Source organism: Talpa occidentalis, unplaced genomic scaffold, assembly GCF_014898055.3.
Source record: "Talpa occidentalis isolate TD23 unplaced genomic scaffold, MPIMG_talOcc4v2.1 talOcc4.9, whole genome shotgun sequence".
In the NCBI taxonomy this organism is placed as follows: Eukaryota; Metazoa; Chordata; class Mammalia; order Eulipotyphla; family Talpidae; genus Talpa; species Talpa occidentalis.
In genome coordinates, this window is record NW_023605305.1 from 113,202,147 (window position 1) to 113,218,673 (window position 16,527).

At 48.3% G+C, this 16,527-nt stretch overlaps 1 protein-coding gene across 3 annotated transcripts in view; it reads right to left on the reverse strand.

Annotated features, from left to right (window-relative positions):
* Nucleotides 1-5,040, reverse strand: part of TBX15 (T-box transcription factor 15) — an 88,269-nt gene extending 83,229 nt beyond the window's left edge. Inside the window, exons 1-3 of one of the 3 annotated variants that reach the window (XM_037500526.2) lie at nt 5,008-5,040; nt 1,607-1,716; nt 1,144-1,367 (exon numbers count right to left, since the gene is read on the reverse strand). The gene's annotated coding sequence lies outside the window, so the exon portion shown is untranslated. Of the gene's footprint in view, nt 1-1,143; nt 1,368-1,606; nt 1,717-4,194; nt 4,621-5,007 lie in introns of all 3 variants that reach the window. The other 2 variants (XM_037500525.2, XM_054691395.1) reach the window with 2 other exon arrangements.
* Nucleotides 5,041-16,527: the final 11,487 nt, after the last annotated feature.

The following is a 16,527-nucleotide window of genomic DNA, read 5'->3' on the forward strand; positions in this document are numbered from 1 at the left end:
TATTTCTCTATTTTACACTGTACATATGAGGCATTTTTGTTGATGCTGCCAAATGAAAATTATTTTCTTTTTCTTCCAAAAACTCTAAGCATGGGAACTAGTTAAATACACTAGTAATTCTGGGTTGGGTTCCTGGAAAAGGATATTGGGACCACATTTCCCATCTAGAGAGAAGCCCTTGCTGTGGATGCTGGGTCCTGTCTGACATAAGCTTTGTCCCTGAGTCAGGCCCAGGGAGCTTTTCTGTTTATGCAGAAATAGGTAAAGATACCAGTTCTCAAACTCAAACCGGGCAGGAATTTCCCTAGGACAGAGTGGTCCCGATGTCACAACTGCATTAATACCAGCAGGCGGGTCTGGATTAAAGGGCAGCCATCTTGTCAGCCATGGGACACACAGGCTCAGGCACAGGGCGGAGCCTGTCTTTCCCCAGAGCACCTGCACCAAGTCACCCTCCTGGACAGAGAAACCTACTCTTTGTACCAGGGGCAACAAAAAGGACAGGACTAGGATGTACCCTGTAATTCAAGATCATCCCTTCTTTCCTTCGGCTCAATAAGACACATCTTTGTGAAACAGAAAAGAAAATTATGGGGGTCACAAGGTTGTGCCCTTCTGGGGTGACTATCCATGACTATCAACCCTGACCTTCTGGACCCTTTGAGACCTACAAGGAAGCCTTGTTTAATTAGGTAAGGATCAGGATGTTGATGAGTGAAAGATGAACTTTCAGGTCCCTTACAGACAATAGACATGCATCGGGGTGGGCGTCATTATTGGAAGAGCCCATTTTCCTTCACAGATGCCGATGGGACACTTCATGACCTGCCACTAGATCCTGGTGAGTGAGGCTGTGCCCCCACCTAGGTCTGAATTCCAAGGTCACATTATCTTTCTAAAAAGGATCCAGAATAAGCTCTATGCCGAATGGAGGACTCCCCAAAAGACACTAGTATGCTGAACAATTCCTAAGTCGGTTGGTTATTAACATTTAGGGGCCCACAAATTCAACTTTGAAGATCATGATTCATCATCAAAGATCTGCAACTAGACAAAAACAGAGTCAGCTGCATCCTGCTGGTTCACATGTAAAGGCAGAGAAGCCCTTTTTCCCACAACTTGGAGGTCAAGTCATCAACTCACCCCAAGTCCATCAGCCTCCAAGGAATTATGTCTCCACTATGTTGTGTTTAGGATATACTGATGGCTTGGAAGCCACCACATCTGCGGAATCCACAATGACACTGGGTGGTGGGTCCCAGCAGGCAGCTGCCATCGTGGACAAGGTCGAGAGCCCAAGCAAAGACCAGTTTGGAGAATCTTTTCCTCGAGAGCAAGTCGTGGTGGTGCACAGCTATCAGGCAGGTCTCAAGACATAAAAGATGAATGGAAATTGAAAATGAGTCTGTTTTTGCTCCCTGCCAATCTGAGCCAGACCCAGAACACAACTAAGGATTTTATATGCAGTGCTTTATGCATTTTATATGTAAGCATGCCTGGCACTTTATGTGTCTCTATCCCTGACTTTATTCTGAACGACCCTCTGAGACATTTTCTCATGGATCCATCTCGCATCCCTCGGCCCTCCATCTTGCTCAAAGATTACCTTATGTTACAGTGGATTCTCTCCTTTTTCCTCCTGACAACTTGCCTTCTCCCCGTCCTGGGATTGAGCTCTGAGCTGGGACCTCCTGTCAGTTCACACACATATTCCTACTACTCATGGGAAAGAACAGTCAGAAGAATTTCTATCATTCTGCTTCTGCTTAACCCAACTCTACTTTCTCAGGCAAACTCATGCAATCTGTCTTTCATTTAGAGATATTTTTGCACTTCTGTTTAACACTGGGGATTTTCAGATTGCCCTTCATTCTATTTATTTCTCTCCCTTGCTGGGCAGAAAGCAGCAGCTGCCATGGACATAAGACCTGAAACAAATAAGGAAAGATGGGACAGAGCTACCCCCACAAACAAATCGTGCCTCTGAATGCTAATGTCTTATGGAGAGAGTTCTGGAACAGCCTGCATACAGAGAGTAGTCAGCAATTTCTAGCTACAAAAAATTTCTTGCTAATAATACAATTCGATATCCTTTCCTTATTACTAAAATCCAGGCATCCTATCTCCATTAGAGCTGGAGACTTGTGAGGATAAAGATATCAGTTCACAAGTCCAAGATCACACCTAGAGGCAACTGGCAGACACCTCATGCTGGGCCTTCAGGACCGTGTTGAAGCCAACTCATCTGTAAAGTGGCTGCAGTGGTTACAGAAACCATCACTAAAGTTTGAAAACTACCAATCCCATTTAACAAATGTTCACAAATTGCTGACAGGGATTCAGGCAGAGTAAGACACAGTGCTCTCCAGGGTTTTCCAGTTCAGCTGGCTCACAAAACATGCCCTACAGAAAGTCATCCTTCAAGTCAAACTGTTTTGGACATGACAAAAAAAGTACAAAGCATTCAATTCCTAGGCTCTTATTTTATCCCTTCTTCTGTGATCACTTACAAAATGTAGAAAAGATCAACCCAAACCGCTGTGTGAGTGTGTACGGGTGGGTACTTGTCCCAAGGATGGCCACAGAACAAAGAGAAAGCTAAAGTCACTGTCTCCTTGGCTATAGGCATTAATAGCCCAAGAGTCGAAAGGTTACTGTCACTCTAGAAGAGAACAGGAAAACATCCTGTCATGGAGAGAAAGGACTAAAGTCCAATTTCTGTCCTGCTGGTGGTGTAAAGCTCACAGGGATTCTAAAAAGCCAAAGACTTTTTAGAAGCTTGCTCAGAAATGGCCCAGTCAGAGGACCCAGTGGACACTCCTCTCGTGATGCTAGCCAGTGGGGACCCCTGATCTTTCTCACCTTGGCAGGACACCCAGCTGAAACTATTGTGGCCATAAAATCACAGAAGCACACTGGCACCATTTTGAGAGGAAACCATAGTAGGGACCCTAAAAGAATTGCTGATGAGAGTGGACTTGAAGTGAAGATAAAGTCATGGTATCTGGAACTTTCTTCCATTATGGCTATGCCCAAGACATGTGTGAGCTGATAGATATATGTCATTTTCTTCTGAGGTCATCACGTGTTTGAGCCTGCACATCATGTTAAGGAACACTCATGTCAAATTGCCTTTTTCCATCTGGGAATATTTCTGTCACATCAGGTACTTCATAAAGCTCTTGAAAGTAAGATAAACTTTTCGTAGATGGAAATTTAGGGAAGGAGAGGGAGAAAAGTGCTTCAGACAGAGGGAATAACAGAAAAACAGGATAAAAAGTCAACCTGTGTCTAGAGGAAAGGAAAAACTCGATCTCAGAAAGCCATCTACACCCTCATGCCTGTTACATTATTAAAAATAGCCAAGATATTAGACAACCTCAACGTTGGTCAGCAGATGAATAAAGAAGATACATATGAGGGAATATTGTTCTGACATAAGAAGGAAATCCTGATTTTTCCCCAACAACATGGATGTACCTTGTACCTAATGAAATAAGTTAGACAAGAAAGACAAATACTTTAGGGCCTCCCTGGTGGTGCAAGGGGTTAAGACACAACCTATGAAGTTATCTGCAGCCTCTGCAGCACAAGTTCGATCCCCAGCCAGGGAGCTACCCACATGGTGCAGCAGACCTCTCCTGACTCGCCCGCTGCTCCCCTCAGCAGTGTGTTTCGGTCAATCTGCCAGTTCTGTTCCCCACTCTGTCTCTGGTGAATCCTTTCACCACCCCCCACACCTCTGGCCTGTACCCCAGTTCTTGTATCCATAAATAAATAAATGTTTTTAAAAAGAAAGACAAATACTTTATATCTCACTTATATGCAGATTCTTAAAAAGTTTAACTCATAGAGACAGAGTATGGTGTTAGGGGGCCTAAGGGTGTGTTGTCAAGGAGCAAACTCATACTTCGAGGCTGAGTAAGTTCTGGAATCTAATGCAAAGCACTGTGGCTGCACCCAGTAACACCGTTACATACCTTACAGTTACTAAGAAACTACATCACGAATGTTCTCACCACAAAGAGTGGTAATGGCATTGCACTATATAAAAGTATCAGATCAATGTGTGATAGACCTTAAACTTCAGCTGAGTGTTAATCACGTGCCAATTGTTTAAAGTTGGCCTGTGTGGAGGGATGTGGAGATGAGCTAAGAAGGGTAGTTTGGGACAATCCGGTGTCTGAGACTTACCCAAAGGTTTCTCACAGAGCACTGAAGAGTTTCTGAGTTTTCTCAAAGTCTAATTCTGAGCAAGGTAGACGAATGATGATGTTGAGCACGTTCTAGGTGCCTGGCACTAGGCCAAGCATTTTGCCTTGTCAGATACTTAATCCTCACAACATCTCAGCATCAGAAGTGCCTCATTTTATACATATGCAACTGAGGCACAGAGTTAAGTCACTCGCCGAATGTCACACAGCCAAATAATGTGCTTGCATCCGGGACTCTCCATGTACGGCATCTTCCTGGCCTTCTATCTATTGTCTTAGTTTCCCACACCAGCCAGTTTCTTCTGCTTCTAGGATCTGAAAGGCCATCTGCTTTCTATAATATTTTATGCTCACACTCCATCAGAGGCCATCCAAAGTAATATAGGGTTGGTACTCGGCTGACAAGCTGATAGACAAAAAATTCCTCAAAATGCAGAAACCATACAAGGTGAAAATGTCTCAAAAGTCTACCTACACACATGCCCAAAAATTGCCCTTGCAATAAAGCCAGACCTGCCATTCTCAGCGCTCGCCAGCAACGAGCCACACAGCTGCGGAGGTCTAACAATTTGGGCAGAAAAACAGACAGGCAAAGAAAAAGAAGAATGTAGTCAAGCCCCAAGGAAAAAATGTTAACATCCGGAACCAATTCACCCACACAGGCTGGGGAACCGTTACACCCAGCTCTCTATAACACCCCTCAGCCCCTGGCCTCCCCTACACACACACACACACACACACACACACACACACACACACACACACATCAGGGCTTGGCTTACTAGTTGCTCACCCCTATAAGAAGTCAAATTGCCCTATGTCTTTAGGGAGTGTCTCCTATGGTAGCTACCACCCAGTCAGAGCATCACAGAGACACCTTAAATCTCTGTGACATCACAGCCTCAGCTGGGTAACGCACAATTGCTCCAGATGGGCTTTCATGTCCCCAGGATGGAAGCTGGTCAGACAGCTCGGACTCTGAGCACAGGACGAGGCTTACTGGTTCTCTAGCTTGCAGAATCTACATTTCTGACTGGACAGACCTCGCGGGGGAGAGCCAGCAAATCACCAGAGACGGCAGCCTTCATCCCATTCTCTGCCACCTTTGTATTTCAAGAATTTGACTCCACCTGCGTTCCTTGGGAAAGGAAAAGGAGACAGAGATCCCTATGCTTCTACTGCCGCAGGAGTATTTCAAATCCCACAAATTGTCGCTGTGCAGGGTAGGGCGGGCAATAGGAGAAAAGAAAGTTTTCAGGCAGAGATACGGGCCTCCCCTGGTGGCGCAGCGGTTGAGCGCTGGGCTGCGAAGCTGTCCACAGCCTCTTCAGTGCAGGTTCGATCCCAGGTGGCCAGGGAGGGTCCCACATGGCGCACAGACCTCTCCTGTCTTACCTGCTGCTCCCCTCAGCAGTGTATTTCGTCAGTCTGCCTGGCCTGTTCCCTGCTCTGGCTCTGGTGAATCCTCTCACCCTCCCGCGCTTCTGACTGTACCCAGTGCTTGTATAAATAAATAAATAAATCTTAAAAAAAAAAAAAAAAAAAGCAGAGATACACCTCACCTATTTCTCTCCTGAGCTTCCAGAACACTTTTCTATCACTGGGTACAACAGACAGGAATATGGCTGACCTTACAGTTACACAGCTGAGGAACAGGGAGAGGCTAAACTTGACACTGAAATTGGGGGGAGTGTCGTTTTTCTCCAAATCCCTGCTGGAGACACCAGACTTCCTAAGAGGGGAAGGGTCCCTCAAGTGCAAAGAAACTGATGGAAAGACGGAGAACAGGTGGACCCAAGGGCCCTAAAAGCCATTGTTAAGTCCCCTGACATTGGCTCCCGGAATCACACCCACTTGCAGCGAGTGAAAGCACAGTGCAAGTGTTCATCAGGATGAGGGAGCTCTGCAAATAATGGATTCCATACCAAACAAGGCTGCTGCAAATAGAGCTGTTCCAAAATAAATGAATCAGAGCAGCCACTCAGAGGTTAACGCCTGAGCGCGGGTGTACTTGCTGTGGGTCCTCAAGGCGGTTTCCTAATCCTCAGGCATTAAAAAGAAGCCACTGTGGAAATCAGAATCTCTTCCTTTGTAAATTCAATCCATGGCAAAGGGATTTCAGCTGTGATTGCTGAGTTTGAAAAAATGAGCAGTATTAGAAATGCACGAATTGTTCGTCACTGCAACTGATACGTCTCTAAGCTGTTCCATTTTGAATCAATTACCAATAAGATTCCATCCCTCCCATTGTGAATGGAGAAGGGGATGAGTAAAACAGAGCAGTTAGGTTTCCCTTGAATTTTACTGCACGAGGGGATTTAGGATGCAGAGGTTTTAGATCGAATTCATTATGTGGCCACCGCATATCAGACACTGAGATTTCTGTGCATTAAAGTCAAAGGAAAGCAAGTTGTGCTGCAAAGACCAGGCTGCTGGGCTCATCCTAAAGACCACGCTTAGAAGCTTGACTCTGGATAGCTGTCAAGGAGGCTTCTCCCAGCAGGTATGGAGAAGGTGCCTTAGGCACTAACAGCAAGAAGAGGAAGACAGAGACCCAGAAACTGTAAGCAAGCTCTCTCGGTTTCTTACCAGTTTCTGTGGGGGAGGACAGCATGAATGTCCATCTCCAAAAGCTCAAAAGTCCCCCCTAGGACACCAATGGGGAGGCATGGCCTGGAGGTTAAGGACATTCACTCTGGAGCCACATGGAGCTGGGTTTAAATGCTCCCCTCAGCAGTGTATTTCGGTAGACCTGCCTGTTCTGCCCCCCACTCTGTCTCTGGTGAATCCTCTCACCCCCCACAACTCTGGCCTACACCCCAGTTCTTGTATGCATAAATAAAAATAAATCTTTTTTTAAAAATTTAAGAAAATTCTGCCTGGGTACTTTAATATGGACTGGAGATGTGTGGCCGACCAAAGACAAATTATTCAATCAGTCTGAGCCTCAGTTTACTGATCTGTAGGATAGGAGGGCAGTGACATGACCTTCCTTGAAGACTATTGGGTGGAAGCAATGAGAGATATGCCCTTGACACAGTTCCTGGCACAGGGTGTGCCCTCAGCCCATGAACACTCTTACTGATTAGAGTGTGGGGTCTCTGAGATAAGAGGGCCCTTGGGAGATCGAGAAGTACAGCAGCATCTGTCTTAGAGATAAAATGTGGGGCAAAGACTCTGTTTTGAACACTGTGACCTTAATTCCAGCCAAGACAGAGCAGCCTCCTCTAGATGGTCACACGGGGCTTGGGAGCTCCTGATGAAGGGCCAGCGAAGGTGGGGGTGTGCGGGGCTGTTCTCTGCTCCCCTTCAACTGGGAATGCGCCTTCTCCCTCTTCCACCAGGAACCAACATAAACAAAGTCACCACACATCGCCAGTCTGTAATTTTTTTTAAGTAAATGATCAAATCCAAGCTTCTGTTTTCTGGAAGAAAAAATTCTGCAAAGCTATGTACCCAGATGCGAAAACTAACACAATGGCTACTAGCGTTTCTGCTCAGTCCACTCCCCAGAAACACAGAGAAACTTCCCAGCCTCGTCTTCCCTGACAGTCAGCTGAGATACAGGTTACCCTTTAGTCCATTTACTTCTTTTTAAATTCAACCAAGCAATATCTACAAACCTTTTCAGCAGCCTCAACGCGATGGTGCAAGTGGCTCATTTTGCCCAGATCCTAACAGTTTACCAGAATACAGCTCCTCCTCACCTCCCAGTGGGGTGACATCCTAATATATCCATTGTAAACTGAAAATAGAAGTCAAACAGGCATTTCATACACCTAAGCTCCAGGACCCCATAGCTTAGCCTGCCCTGTCTTAAACGTGCTCAGAACACTTGCATTAGCCAACAGTTGGACAACATCATCGAACACAAAGCCTATTTTGTAATGAAATGTTGACTATCTCAAGCAGTTTATTCACGACTGTGCTGAAAGTGGAAAACAAAATGGCTGGGTGAGCTTTCACCATAACGTACACGGCAGAAAGCACACTGGTCTGAGGAATATTTGAAGCACTGAACAAAAGTTAATTGCTAGGTGACAGGAATGCCTCCGTGCCAGGGACATCAATTTCTCTCTTCTGATGAGATTCCAGAATGGCTGGTGGGAGGCTGGGCAGAGTGCTGGCTTGTCACCCTGTGACTGCATGGCTGGCCGGGAGGGGCGGCGGCTCCCTGCACTGCCCAGCATCACAAGAAAATACTGTCCTGCACGTCGCCAGCTTGGGAAAAGATTCAAATTCAAAATACATTTTCTGCTGAATGCATATCACTCTGGCACTGTCATAAAGTTGGAAAATCCTCACTGGGGACCATCTGTACAGGCTTAACAAACAAAGGCCTTATGAAAATGAATTTTTCTGAATTCCTATAGCATAAAAACCTGACTTTGGGGGGATTTCTGGGCTCCGGGTCAAAGCATCAGAAAGTAGCCAAAGAGAAACATGCTTGTTATTCCACTTCCCTGCATCCAGAAAGGTCCCTCTGTCCTCGGCCAGAGCTGAGTTTCTGGGGAGTTCCTGGGGAGCTGGTAAAGCTGAAGCTCCTTAGCCCCCACCTTCTCGCCCAACCCCTCTTCCTACCAAATGCAAATGCTGATCCTCACTGTGGAAGTCCTTTCTCCCTCCCTCGCCCAGGTGCTGGCTTTTTGCCTCAGTGAACCCTGAATAGAAACAGCTCTTGACTAGCCACGCATGCTCAGATTCTGTGTTCTGTTTCTCACCATGGGCTACACACCAAGTGTGGCGCCCACTTTGCGTCCTAAACATCCTAGTTAAAGCAAAAGGCGAGAGAAGAGGGGAGGGAGCTGCAATAGATCACCATTTGCAACAAGCAGGTCACTGAGGGTGAGAAGTCCCACTCCAGTCACTTGGTAGGAGTAAGAGGCACGGGCTGAATCCTTTGTTCCTTTCTATGCACCATCTCAACGAACACTTACAACCACCTTTGGATGAGTAAGTTTATTATTACAATTTCACAGATACAGAAACTGGGCTTGGGGGAGATTAAGTCACTTTCCCCAAACCATACAACTGGCAAGTGTTGGAACAAGGACTCAGACACAAACAGGGGAAATCTAACCTCGAGAACCTGAGTTTTTAGCCACCATATGACAACATTCACTCGTTTCTTAGACGGAACAGAAATGACAAGACGCTACAGTGAGTGACTATTCGATTACAGTATGCACATATATATATATATTATATATATATATATAATTTGAACAGTGGCTGGCACAGTATTCAACGAACATTGCAGTTAGTTATCATTGTTTTTGTTATCATTACATTTACTATTTACTAAGTGTTTGCCCCGTGCTAGCCACTTGTGTTTGCCCCGGGAGATACAAAAGCGATGAAGACAAAGTCCCTGCCGATAGTGGTTTATGGGTAATAGCGAGAAAGGATGATCAATCAGTAAGTCTATTAATTTCATAACGACAGAAGTCTACACGGGGCGCTGGGGGCTGCAGAGATGAGGGATATCCTCTAAGAGGGGAGAGATGTCCCCAGGGCTTGAAGTCCCACAAAACAGAAACCTGACAAACCCCCACATAGGTGTGTGCTGGGCCCAGTTTTCGGTCTGACCCTGTCCTGAAGTTCAGCAGCTATGAATAGAGGTCTTGAATGCTAAGCTGTCTTCTGATCTATCTTGTTGACAAGCGTTTTGCCTGTTACTAAAGTCATCCTTTTAGCATTCTCACATCTCTGCCAGATCAAGATCTCGGCTTAGCAGACTAGACATGGAAAATAGTTACTAGTGCTTTCCATCAGCTCAAATAGTAAGAGCGGGGACTGTTCCTTTGGGGAGGGCAGGGAGCAGGGTCACCGCTGTAATTTACCAGTAATGAAGTTGCTTTCCTCTGTGTTCCCTTTTCAAATCCGTGTAGTTTTTACAGTTATTTCTGAGAAGGGCACAAAAACATATTCAAAATATAAATAGCTTACATTTCCTTTAAGTTCACTAATGCCATGGAATTCTTTTGTCAGGAGGGACGTGGGCATTCATAAGAGCAACACTAGGTCACATCAAACGCTAAGGGCTAGAAATCACTGATGCAGGGTTTCTGAACATGTGATATTAATCTGAAAACTTTTCAAGAGCTTTATGGAAGCTCTTAATTCTAGCTGTAAAAATCCTTTTTTTTTTTTTTTTTGCCTTGTGTTGCTGTTACTCTTACTTTCTACAACTTGGACAGTAAAATTTCCTTCATCTCAACAAAGTAAGGGATGAGTCAAGTGTTGGCCAAGATGCATTAGGAGAAAATATTAAATTTTTTTTTTTAAAAAGGTAACAGGATTACAGACTCTACTGAAAGGGGCCTCAGGGGTCACTTGACTATTTCCCTCATTTTACAAACCAGGAACTGAGGCCTCATCTGTGGCTATGAAACAACTTTAAAACATTTTCTTCACCATTTATGTGTCTGCCTTTAAAACAAACATTCCTGGTTGTGACATAAATAACAAAGCTCTTTGGAGACTCTAGTTCTAATTTAATCTAGTCTAGCTTTTTCTACCCATGAAACACAGACATAATCTAGAATATGAGAGTCTGTGTAAAAAGCTTTGCCATATAGTATTTAAGGTTTCTGAAATGTTTTCGCAGCTCAGCACCCCTCAGCAAATTTGCTTATAATTTTCCACCTACCCTTTTTCTAAATAACGCATATGTGTGTGCATTATATATATAAATAAATATATATATAAAATATCACTCACTCTCCCCAACTTTGTTGTAAAAAATAAAGACATCGTATCATTACATTTCTGAATGGAGGGAGCTTCCTCAAACCCAGGCAAAGCATTGCCGTGATCATTTATTGGAACAAAAGCTTCCCGACCCCACCGCGAAAATCAGTAATTTCTTTTCAGGAGCTAAAGGAGAAGCCCTGAACCACCCAAGTCACCGAACCGCTGGGCTGCAGTTCTGGACCCCGGGGTCCACGCGTGGGGTTCGGGGGAGCAGATGCAGCTCAGCTCAGGCGCTCCAGCAGGGAAGCCACTCCCGCCGGCTGCTTGGGAGCTGCTCGCTGGCTCAATCCACTTAGTAAAACTGGGTGGTTTCGCTTTTTTTTATTTATTTATTTTTAAAAAAAACCAACTACTTCATTGATTTGCATCTCCAAGAGCAGCGTGAAGGACAATCGCCCGGCGGCCTGTGGGCTGGGCCGCTGCCCCACGTGGATGCTCCAGGCCCCGGGGAGCTTCTGCGCGTCCAGCGAAAGCCGGACTTGCCCCTAACGCGCCGGCGATCACACCGACTGACCCTCCCAGTGCCCATTTGGAAATGGTTAGGGATTAAAAGTTCTTCAGACAGGGGGATTCTTGGTTTCTAATTGCTAATGTTTGAAGTCGGTTGGACTCCTCGGGACTCTGTTCAGGCTGATGAAAGCAAAAGCTCAACCTCCCCAGGGCTCGAGGCGCAAGGGACTTGGGTTCCCTTCGTGTTTGGGTGGTTTGGGGGGTTATTTTCCTGATTTGGGGGGGAGGAAAAAAGAAAGGCTTCCTAAGGCCTTCCCGATGACCCCCCCAGCTCCCCGACTCCCGAGGCCCCGGGGTGTCCAGACCGCGGAGAACCGCGTCCGCCGTGCTCGGGGCGCCCCGCGCGCTGGCTTCGGAGGCCCGGGGCACCCCAGCGCGACCCGGCCCGGCGCCCCGGCGCAGAGCAGGCGGACGCCCGAGCGCCCCAAGGCGGAGTCCCCGGCCAGACCCGCCTGCAGCGCCGCCGCGGAGGCCGAACCCCGAGCTGCCCCGCCGCCGCCCGGGCGCTGCCTTGTGAAGGTCACCCCGGCGGCCCCAGGCTCCCCGAGATATTCTGAAAACAGGGGGAACTGGGCGTTTTCAACAAGCGCAGGAGGTTGGGGGGCTGGGGGGAGAGGAACAGGATCTGAGGTGAAGGGATGTGAGGGGAGGAAGAAGAAAGTAAGGGAGTAGACTGTTTGGGGGGCCCCTTGGGGCTCTGGCGAGACCTTTGGGCGGTGGGGTGCTGAGGAGAGGCAGCGGGTGCTGGGAGAGAGGGTTCTGGTGCACCCAGTTGGGAACAGGCGCTAAAGTCCCAGGGTTGTGCCAGGTACACACTGATGCACTCCAAGGACCCCTGCAGGGAACCTCTGCAGTTACCTGCAGTGTCTGGGTGTGTAAAGGAAGGCTGTTGTAGGACATTATTGGTGTGATCCAGATTTAAAGTGTTTTTTTTTTTAATCCTCTAAAATGTGTGGCAATTTGGAAAGAGTAAATTCAGTGCAGTGCCGACAATTCCTTTGCAGAAAATATAAAGGGACAAATGTGCCTGTATCTCCCATGTTCTTAAATTACTTTTCCCAAATCACAATGTTCTGCTTATTATTCCTATTAATCATCATTAGTATACAGATTTTTCTTAGCGAGTCCATTAATTCTCTGCATGGGAGGACGGGCATTTGCTCTCCAGAGTACAAGGCAGCATTCTGCCCATCTAAAATGCAGATGGCATTATTCACTAAATTAAATGCCAGATCTAGATTGAAAAATTTCCACTCTCCCTGTTATTCAATCGCATCTGTACAGTCTCCTTTTCTTTGTTTTCTCTTGGACTTTGGTCAAAGCCATGCATGTTTTGAGAATTAACTGAAAACAGCAATCGCTGGAAGTTTCAAATCTGGAATTCTCTTGAATTGTCAAATGATACCTAGAAGTAACCAAATTTCCGGCCTCCCAAATTTTAGGTGTCCTGAAATTTATTAACTGACTCTACACACACACAAGCAGTTTCTCTGAAATATCGCCTATGTACTAGTCAGAACTGTGGTGTTCACATATAAATTTGTATATCCTTGTGTATATATTTTCAAAGCTTTTATACACTTATAAAGAGCAAAGTTAGACACTTACTGATTTTTTTTTTAAGCACAGAATTAAAAGTAGTGATTACAAAGCCTATTGTCACTTAGGGTCTCAAAAGCTCATCATCGGATTGTAGTCAGCAAAATGCCTGGCCTCCAAGTTAAGTTATTAACAGCACTGAATATATGTTGATTTGTCATCACCAGTTGCTTGAATTACCCACCTCTTCCCATTTCACCTCTGATCCTCCCTACTGAGTGTCATTTTCCACCCCTGACACTTAGACCAACGGCCTCACATAAATTAACTAATGATTATCTTTGCCCCCAAAAGGGTAAACAGACTCCAATTTATGAATTTGGTAAATGCTGACCCCTGAGTATCTCAGTCACCCACATATAAAATTCAAAGTTCACTACAATCCAGAAAAAAAAAAAAGCAAAGAAAAAATAAACTACATAGATCAGAGAAATTAGGAAAAAATATTCCACGTTTCTCCAGTTCCCTATTTTTCCCCCGATGGAAAAGTATCCCAAAACGTAAAACGAGAAGAAGGCCATTAAAATATTCTTTCCTGCTGAACTACTTTGTCGTAAGAAAGCAATAACCAGCTACACCCCCAGAATAATCACTGGATAGATTTCTGCATTTCCAGAAAGAAAAGTGAAATGCCAGCCTGATCTTTACCCCTGTGGAATTTGCAAAGTTCAGCCTTGCCTTTTTATTTATTTATTTTTTTTACTTTACAGTAACCTGGAAAAAGGAACTTGCAGTTTTAAGAAGTAATCATTTTTCTCCCGAGTGTGAAAAATAAGCTTCTACCAGAGTCCATAATCAGTGCCTCCCCAAAATGCTCTCATTTATTAATATTAGATTTTTTGGCAATAGAAAGGCTGATTGTGACAGACCTGGAATATTTTACTCTTTAATTCTAGCAATGCCCTCCGAGAGGCTTGACTGAACAAAATATCTCAGTCTTCTGAGCCAAAACATATTTGTCCTGCTCCCCCTGTGGCCAAATACGAAGGGTTAATGATGAGGGACTTTTGCTGCCATTAGACTCGTGTCCACACACACAAAGAAATCTATACAAATAAATGGGAGAACACACACCAATCCCCAATTTTAGTTTGGGCTCCCAGGTTGAGCATTTCATACCCTTCTTCACTCACTCCTCCAGTGCAGGCTGTATGAACTCAAGTTAAACTCATTTGCTTTAACAATTAAAAAATGTTTACACCATTTGAAGTTACTGGCATGGTGGGGAAGGTCAGGAGAAGGAAAAAAAGGTCTATGTCAACATAATTTCAATCCGAACTCCACTGCAAGACATTTAATTCACCTTTCCCTGCATGAACCTACCCCGTGCGTGCACTTTCCTTTCTGGGGTTTTTACCTATGAAAGCAGAGAACCCCCCAAAGCCGTCAGCTCAGACCCAAGAGCTTTGAGTTAGAAAGAGTAGGCGTTGAGTAGGATGCAGAAGACGCGAGCTGAGAATCGCTGCACCCCTGGGTGCTGAGCTGCTGTCTCGGAGGGCCTCTGCCCCCCTCGGGCTTTGTGCAGGCTAATCCGACTCGGTTCTCCGAGGCCGGCGGTGGAGGGGGTGAGGCTGGCCCCTCTCCGGGCAGCCCCGACGGGAGAGAACATTCACCCGCAGGACCGATCGGGAACTACCCGTGAGCCCCCCACCTTCACCATCAGAGCGGCAGCGCGGCCAGGGTGGGCGCAATGACCCGCGGAGGCGCGAGCCAGCGTTTCCCCCAACCCCTACCTCCCCACCGCCGATCGCTCCATCTGTGGGGTGCAGTGGGGCAGTATTTCTGCCTAGTGTGTTCCTGGGCGGGGTACAGGCCGGGTGTTTGACATGGAGCGTCTCCCCTGAGCGGCGCACCGGAGCCCCTGCGCCCCAGAGGCGCGCGGGGCCAGCGTGGCGCAGCCAGAGAGCGTCTGGTTTAACCTTCCTCAGACCAGCACTGGAAAAAGGCCTTGGAGTCAGTGGAGGGCACAGCCGTCCTCAGTGGCCTACAACAAATTCCAGTCCTGTCTGCCCCCCCCCCCCATATCCCCATCTCGCAAGGTCACTTACCCAAGGGACAGCCACTGCGCACGGCCGTCTGACCTGGTGTGGGGAGACTCGAGCTGCTCCTGCAGGCCGCGCCCTCGGTTCAGCCGCCACGTCTTTCAAGCCGGGCACCCGGGAGGCCTGCACTGCTGCAGGGGCGCAGGCACCACCGAGAAACAGGGTTCCCCTCCAGGGACGTTACCCCAGAAAGACCCCAGAGCGTCTGGGCCTTCGCGCCGCGCTACCTCGCCCGGGGCCCGAGTCCCGCCTGCCGGCTGCCCGCTGGGGCTCCGCGCGCGCGCTTTCTGCCCCCCTGACTTGCACCTCGCAGCTTTTTCTCTGTTACTTAAACGTCAGTGAAGAGTCACTTCCTCTGTCTTCACCCTGTGTTTCCCTATTGGGGGCTAGGGGTGCGGAGCGGGGTGATGTCAGGATTCCAATCTTGGCGTTTAACTTTGAGGGGAAAACGCCATCAACTGCAAGGCTCGTTCGCCAGGCCAGCTCGGCGCGGTCCCTCCACCGAGGCCAGGCGCCTGGAGCGCCGCGGGGGCTTTTCTGCTCGGGTTTTACGAGGGTTCGCGCAAGCGGGTGCCCTGGCTCAGCGCGAGAGCCTGACTCCGGTGCACTTGGCGCGGGGCGCCGCGCTGGGGGTGCCCGCGCGCGCTGGGGGTGCCCGCTCCGGCCCGTGCGCCCCGCGCGCCCCGCGGCCCTCCTCGGCTCCCAGGCTGCGCCGCCCGGGCCCGCGGCTCTCCGGCCACAGGCGCCGGCGCACACGGTTTGTGTTACTTGGCTCCGCGGGAGGCCGGGTCGCCCGCGCTCGCCGAGGTGGATCTGGGCCCGGAGGCCCCGACCCGAGCCGGGGGAGCCGGATGGAGCCGGGGCTGGGGTCCGAGTGCAGATGGCGCCGCCGCGTGCCTGAAATTCACTCCCGAGGCCGCCGGCCCAGCAGCTGCGCCCCGGCTCGGCGGCTCCTGCGCTCGCGCTTTGCAGGAGGCGGGCGCGAGCAGGCCCGGGAGCTGGAGACTCGCAGGCGGGCTTGGAGACCCTCTCCAGACGCGGCGGCCCAGTCCTGGCAGCTTCTCCTAAGGACGCGGAGCGCCGGCCGGGGTGATAAAGAGGGCGCCTCCCAGGCCCTACGGGCCTCGGAGTTTTCGGGACCGCCAGGTTTGGGGTCCCCCAGTGTGTGAGTGCCGGGGCGCGCGGGCTGAGGCGGCCCCCCGCCGCTGCAGGCTGGCGCCCCGGGCTCGGGCACTCGGTGCCAACTAAAGCCAGCTCTGTTGGGGCGCGGAAAGAAAAGCGGGCTGTGGCAAAGCAAAAGGCCACGTCTTTGAAGACAACGTCAACATGAAATGCTGGCCGTGGGTCCAGCCGAGCGCTCGGGAGTTTTGAGGTTTGGACAGAGAGGGCTGAGGGCCGCGGCGAGG